We start from the raw sequence: 7,474 nt of genomic DNA on the forward strand, positions 1-7,474 counted from the left end.
AAATATGTTAATTCAATGTTGAATTATCATCACAAAGGTTGCATGTTTGGTTGAGGTCAATGACAGAAGCTGGATCAACCATCAAACAACCATTCAATTCTAGCCAATTAACATTCATTGATTGAAATGCCACATCGAATCCAGTGTTTTTCAGCACTGGCACCAGGCACACTGCCCTGCAAGTTTTAGCCATTTCCCTAATTCAGCACACATGATTCTAATTAACATTTGATTAACAAGGTTTTGCTGAACTGAAAGCATGCAGGTCAGTTTGCCTTGAGGATAAGGTTTGGGGAAAAACTAGTAATCAAAGTGTTCAGGTGTTTTTTGCACCCCTCACCACCGCCTGCCATTCAAACGCCCAACCCCCTTCCCTCCACCCGCCAAAAACACACACACACCTCTTTCCCCCCACCTGGGCCCATCTACCCCTCAATCGGGTGAAACAACTTTAATTTTAAGTGAGGGTTTTTCATTTTTCACATTTTATTTTTTAAAAGATTGTTTTGGCTAGTGGCCTTTATTTGATAGTTAATTGACAGGAAAGTGGGTAATGAGAGAAGGGGGGTAATGCAGCAAAGGTTGCCAACGTCAGGAATTGAACCTGTGACAGCTGTGTTGAGGACTGAGTCCTTGATTGTGGTTTGTGCTTAACCCCTGCGCCACCACAGCACAACCCCTTTTAGGTGAGGGTTAATCACGTTTTAACTTAAGCACTATGTGTTGACAACACTGAGTTGTGATTCCGTTCTGTACCCAGATTCACTAGCGGAACAAGTCAGCGTTGGGCCGGGGGGCGGGGCTAATTACCGGACCCCTAACGAATCACCAGGCCCCTGACGTTTATCGCCTGCGCTACCAGAAACTGTTGAGTGAGGGGCGGGGAGGTTGGTCTGCGTTTTTTGGTTGATCTTTACCCAGGACACACATCGGCTAAACCGTGAGTGAAACGGTCACTGGGACTGACTAGTATATATTCCATTGAGGGAAAGTAACTTTAACATTAAATAGACCTTTCTCAACAGGCGGTAGACTTTCTCAGTCTATAATCAGATATTTAAGCCCCCCCCCATAGCTCTGCGCCTGCCCAGATTGCACATGATGGCAATTCAACATTGAATTAACATCTTTTGCCAACAAGCCAACAGCGAAGTGGCTGTGTGTTTGGGACATCCCACTCATGTAAATGGTGGGGGTGGACTGCTCCACTCCTTACTCCTTGTAGTAAGTTGTAGATGTTTTTGTGTCAATATATCACACACAAATGGTCAGTAGGACTTTTTTATGAAAAAGAAAGAAAATGTACTGAAATGAATCATCACCCACTATCCTTTACAGAGGTTAATTTAGAATGTAATACCCCCCACTCACTAATAAAATGCTCTGACCCAGAGCTCTGATGAGGAGGAGAGGAGGGGAAGGGGTGTGGCAAAAGAGCTGACATTGATTCAACATTGATTCAACATTGATCAGTCATTGATCAGACATTAGCATTTCATTCATTAGATTTCAACCACAAAACAACATTGACTCAATGACACAGTTTCAACATTGGTTACTTGGCTGGAGGTGGATGGTTGTTTGATGGTTGATCAACCGTCAGTTGTTGACCTCAACCAAAAATCAACCATTCTAACTATAATTCAACGTTTATTTACCGTTGTGTGGAATCTGGGCAGTTTGTTGCATCCCTCATAACCTCCTCATCTCCCCCTACTCCCTCCCAAACCTCCCCCACCCAGCCGCTCCTCCCAACCTTCTCCTCTTTACCCTCTCTCATCCCTTCTTCCCTCCCCCTCCTTGAGCTCTGGGTCAGAACATTTTATTACTAGGTGGGGGTTAATCATGTTTCAAATTAAGCACTACATGTTGAGAACAGTGGGTTGTGATTCCCTTCTGTACATTTTCTTACTTGTCTGTAAATATTATTACTACTGTGCATAATGTGTTGACACAAAAACATCTACAAGTCTGTACTAGGAGTTGTACAGTCCACCTCCCCAATTTTACACTTGTGGTTTGTCCCAACCAAACAGCCACTTTGCTGCTGGCTTGTTTGCTACCGGCTTCTGAATTGAATTCTCCGCTGAGCACTTTTATGGTAAGTTTTTCAATATTACTTTGATCTTAAATGTGTTTATTGAAAAATAAGGGCATTGTTTTGTGCCCATAGTAATCCTGGTTATTTTGGGGCAAAACGGATATTTTTAATAATTGAGGTCATGTCTCCTTTTGTATTATTTTCATCCTACCCACCACTCCAGGCCTAAGTATGAAATCCTGCGAGATTTTGTGGGATTTGAGTTTTTAAAATAGGGCGGGGCCTATTGTTTGGTCTGGGAGAACATGTGGTGGACAAGGAAGTGTAAGGCTGGCTGGTCCAGGTGGGCTTTAAATTGTTGTGATAGTAATCACTTGTTTTTAACTTTTTATTATGATATGCTTAGGGTCGTGCTTAAATGAGCCTCTGTATCAGAACAGCTGAGTTGGATGATTACATGACCATCTGCAGCCATCAAGAAGTGCAGAAGGTTGTTAATCATCCACAGATTCAATCCAGGTGAGGCAGAAGGGAAACACTTAACATGTAAGGCAGGTGAAACACTGAACTAAACCTGCTAATGACTGATTCAGTCTGTTGATCCTTGGATTGGTAACTGGTTAAATTGAACTGGACTATTGTTACTTGTGTGGGATCTTTATTAGCATATAGACACTTTTTAAGGAATTTAATTAACTTATTTGGAAATATTTGTAGTTGATGGAAGATTGAACCAGCTATTTGATGGAAGTTTATTCTGTAAAAATTATAATTTTTCCAACTACACTATAAATCACCTTTTGTTCTATTTATTTGTCTCTGGTGTGTTAAATAAACCTGATCCTCCCTGAGTTTTATTGTTAGGTTTTCTGATAAACAGCCCTTTATTTTAAATATTGATTTAATATCAATATCATAAATCCTACACTATACTGCAGCTTGATGGGTAAATGCAGTTGTATATGTAAACATTAAGATAAATATTAATGAAAGATTAAGATATTAATTTAACAGTGAGTGTACATGGGGAACTATATGGTTTGTATTTGTTCTCAGACCTGTAACCAGTACACTGTTTAATATTTCATTGTGTTTCAGAACTTTTCAAATGTTTATCATATTTCTAACCGGCACCTTCCTCACTTTTATTTTTTTCAGCTGTTGCTCTGCAGTTTGACCGAAAGCTGACTCTTGAGGACTGCAGCAAAACTGTCAAGAAGTGGCTTCATTACGCACCAGAATGAGAGGAAGACATCGCAAGGAATCAAAGTGACACCAACCAGAGTCAAACTGGGGTTACCACAACTTGTACTGTTTCCCTACTTCATACAGTACAAAGCTTAACCTCATGGACTCTGTTCTTCTGTGGACAACAGACTGTTGTTTTGACAGTCAAAAAGGAATCAAATATGTTTAAAGATCTGTCCCTCTTTTCTTAAATAAAATGTTAAATCAAACCCATGTTGTCATTTTTAAACTTTTGCACAGTTTACCCATCATCTGCCAATAATATAGTGTTTAACACCAGTGAAGAAACTTTTAGTGGCATGTTATGTAGACCTATCAGACGTAAAATGTACATAAATCCTTAGCTTTCATTCAATATAAAAATAACCCAAATCTGCATGTACATCCACAGTCAAATGAGTGTTGAATCAACATTGATTCAATGTAGAATCAACACAAATCTGCATGCAGATTGTTGAGAAAAAATGATTATTTTTAGTGTTTAATACAGATTAATCTTTTTGAACAAATTTTTAAACTTTGAACAGGTTTCTGTTAGTGATTTAAAATTAAACTATGGCTGGGTAAGTATTCAAAAATACCAAGGAAAATGGGGTGATCTGCAGAGCTTCTCCCTGGACCCCTGTGGTTGTAACACATAGGACAGGAGCCCATGGATTAACATATGCAGGAAGGTAACTTTCACTATCATTTAAATTACCTTGGGAAACAGGAACTTGCAGAGTTCACGGGAGACCAGAATCCTTCTGTGAACATCTGGGTTGTGTGAACATTTTAAACCACTAACATTTAATTTACAAGATATTTTTTAGTTATAGATAGCATTCTCTGATGGAACTTGTATTATTTAGTTGTAGAATTAATTTAGACAATGATAAATGGATTTGAAAACTGTGTTATTTCTGAATGTTAGAATTAAATGAAAATGTTTTGTTTAGTATTAGAAAATTACTCAGGATTTATGCTAAATGGGGTTTTGGAAAATGATTGTGTTAACTTGTATACTTAGGATTGAATATTATGTTTTATAGGTTAGAAAAAAGGAATTGTACCTCATTTTGTTCTGTTGATTTTATGTGTTATTTTTGGTTTAAGGCAGGACTCAATCTTTTGGGATGCTGAGTGCAGAGGAGCAAAACTGGGTTTGTTAACATAAACTTTCCTTAAACTAATTACAGAATTTAAGTTTGTTCCTGAGAATCTATGTAGGGAGAGACTCCGGGTTTCACACATATCTGTGAAATCCTTTTCTCTGTATATCTTTTATTTAGATGGTTTTAAAACCACAGGAGTTCAGGATGAGCCTCTCCTCTTCGTTTGTTAAACAAAAGAGCAAATGGCCTTTGTTCACAGCGGTAAATTAGGGGAAGTTCTAAGTTTTTCTGAGTGTCCAAGGTAACTTCCAGTTGGTCAAGCGGAGGTACGCCTTAATTGAATATATTAAAAAGGAAAGACACACCTACATATAAAAGTTCGTGCACAGGAGCAAGAAGCCAGATAGCTGCCACTATTTTGCCTTTTTTGCACCAGCTCTCTCCAAAGACGCGTCTTTGCCTTTTCTTTTATCTTTTTGTCTCAGGTAATGAATGTATGTTTCTGTTGTTCTGCAGTTTTGTTGTTAATTCATAAGTTGTTTCTTATTGGATTAAACTCTGTAATTCTGTGATGTCAACACGCATTGTTGTTTCCTTGTGCCTACACGTGGCCTGCCGAGAGGACCTGGGATCTAAGGAAGAGAGAGAGAGCCAAACTGTTTTCTAAGTTTAAACTATTTTAGATAATATTCTTCCTTAACATTTGGGGGCTCGTGCCGGTTCTGGAGTCTCGGTGGGCGGCTGTTTGGCCCTGATTGATCCGTTTCGGCCCGACGCTTCGGTGTGGTAAGACACTATTTAATTGTTTTTTTGGTTGTCTGAGGCGCCGTGTGGTCGGACCGTGGCTGATTGCTTTTGGTGTGTGCGGCGTCACAGAGTTTGGAAACTGCAGCGGTATATAAAATCCCTCCTAAAAGAGTCTGTAGTTTGAAGAGAAAATACACACAAACGGGGGTTCGTGGCTGTTCCAAGCAGCAGGACTTTGCGCTACCTCTGCTAAAGCTGGGTTTCTTTTGAATTCTTTGCCCTGAGAGTCGTCCCGTACCTCTTTAAAATAATTTGGGTCTTTGTGTATTCAGATAGTATGGGCTTGAATCGGCCCGGGGATTACGACTCATCTCCAGTGGACTTATAATTGGACTGGTTTGGGATTAATTGGATAGGTTTGGGTTGAATCACCCTACTCTGGGAGTAAAAGGACTGATAGCAGGTTGAATCACCTTTACTGGCTCTCTGAACCGGGTCGCCGTAAGTAGGAGTCTGTTACTGGATGTATCGTCTTTCTCTGGGACCCTGAATCGAGTTGCCAAAGTGTATAAAGGCCTGAGATAAGTTATTTAATTTGGTACAGGTTGGATCACCTTGAAGGACTGAGAAGTTGAAATGAGAATAAAAGAGATTTGTGAAAGTGAAGTTGGAAGATTATAAGATGCATCATACGTTCTTTTGAGCCGGCGCCTGACATTTTCTTTCCTGTCTTTTCTTGGCTGAACTACGACGTCGTCTGTGTATCTGTGTTTGTGTGCGGGTTGATCTATTACTGATTGTGTGTCTGTCTTCCGCCGTTATATGTTCCGCCACGCGCTGCTGTCTGTCTCAGTCTGAGTTGTGTTGAGATTGTGCAGAAGAGATTTGTGTCTTATGTGTTTGTCTGTTTTGCTGGATGTTATGTTGCTGTGTTTCTGTTAACTCATGCTTCTGTGGGACAGAGAGTTCTTCTCCATTTTGGTTACAGGTTTTGTTCCACAGAGCAGGGGGCCTGATTGACCACTCCATTTGCATTTTGGGAGTGCTGCAGTTCTGTTAGCACTGACATTTCCAGCTCACTCTTTCAGGATTCTTGGAATTTGATGTGAATTTCTTTTAGAACTGTGTTTTATGTTGAAATGAAAAGTACAAAATAACAGATTTAAAGATGTTTCTACTTTCTCAGCGGGAGAAATGTGTGGTGTCAGTTCCAGGCTGGAGCACTGGAATGATCTCATTGCTTTTTCATAATATTGTAACATTTACAATCACTTCAATTCCTAGGTTTCCTGACACTGGATGGAACACCCTCACTTATCAGAACGGGGACGCAGATCTGATAAATATGATGTTTTTCTCCTTGACAGTGTTTTGTACACTGTTAATGTGGGACATGTTGGAACACTAATGAATTACTTTGTTTCTTGTAGGATGATCTTCGTGTGCAGCCCATTTTTTCTTATTTCATGACCATATGAATGGTTTTTGGTACTTTCCTACAGGGGGTCTAGTTACTGGGTAGCCATTTAATAACAGTGGGCTATCATGAAATATGGTTGTGTGTATAAAATGGAGTTTTTGAAATAGTTTCACTCAAAACTGAACAACATTGGAGCTACTGGATAATTATGTTTCTTTCAACCATGGTGTTATAATAATTGTGTTTAACACTTTCTACAGGACGATTTGTGGTTTGAAATTTGGGTAAATATGTGTTTGGAAGATGGAACCAGTACAAATTGGGAGGTTCTAACTTTATGGTTCACAAATGTCTTATTTCACATGTGGGAGTGTGACGAACAAATTACAGGTGAACATGGGAATCTTTTCAGTTGCTGTAGGTGACTTACACTACTCAATGTGTTTTCCCAGAGTTTCTGCAGAATTCGAAAATATATTGGTTACATTACAGGTCAACTACTGTGAGGATGCCTTCAAATACTGAGTATGGGGTCGTCTTCCTGCTCTCACGGCAGTGTTGGGGGAGGATCACACCTCAATTTGTTTGGTCAGTTTGATCTGGGGTAACATTCTGCATCTTTCTTACAATGGGGTGTTGAAGAGTCTGTTAGAGTGTGAATGAGAATGGATGTGTATGCAGATGGCCATTGATGGGTTTTAGGAAGCGCTATGTAAATATGACGTCACTTTGGGGAGTAGCTGTGTGATATTTTTTCTGATTTTGTACTGTTTAGACACAGTGCAGGTTTTGTTTCATAAATATACTTTTATTACTGCTTTACAGACAATTTTAAAGGTGATGATTACATATTTTGGTATCACAATCTGGTTGAAGCTGAATCATCTCCGTGTATTGTACAATTAATACGAAACAGGAATTCAG

At 39.5% G+C, this 7,474-nt stretch overlaps 1 long non-coding RNA gene across 1 annotated transcript; it reads left to right on the plus strand.

Moving 5' to 3' along the window:
• The first annotated feature begins 1,555 nt into the window (after nucleotides 1-1,555).
• On the plus strand, nucleotides 1,556-3,498 carry LOC148157784 (uncharacterized). The gene is made up of 2 exons (XR_015764331.1): nucleotides 1,556-2,560; nucleotides 3,200-3,498. It is a non-coding gene; the product is annotated as an uncharacterized LOC148157784 (long non-coding RNA).
• The last annotated feature ends 3,976 nt before the right edge of the window (nucleotides 3,499-7,474 follow it).

The sequence above is a fragment of the Poecilia mexicana genome, unplaced genomic scaffold, assembly GCF_051168715.1.
Source record: "Poecilia mexicana isolate PSO_F unplaced genomic scaffold, ASM5116871v1 scaffold_9, whole genome shotgun sequence".
Classification (NCBI taxonomy): Eukaryota; Metazoa; Chordata; class Actinopteri; order Cyprinodontiformes; family Poeciliidae; genus Poecilia; species Poecilia mexicana.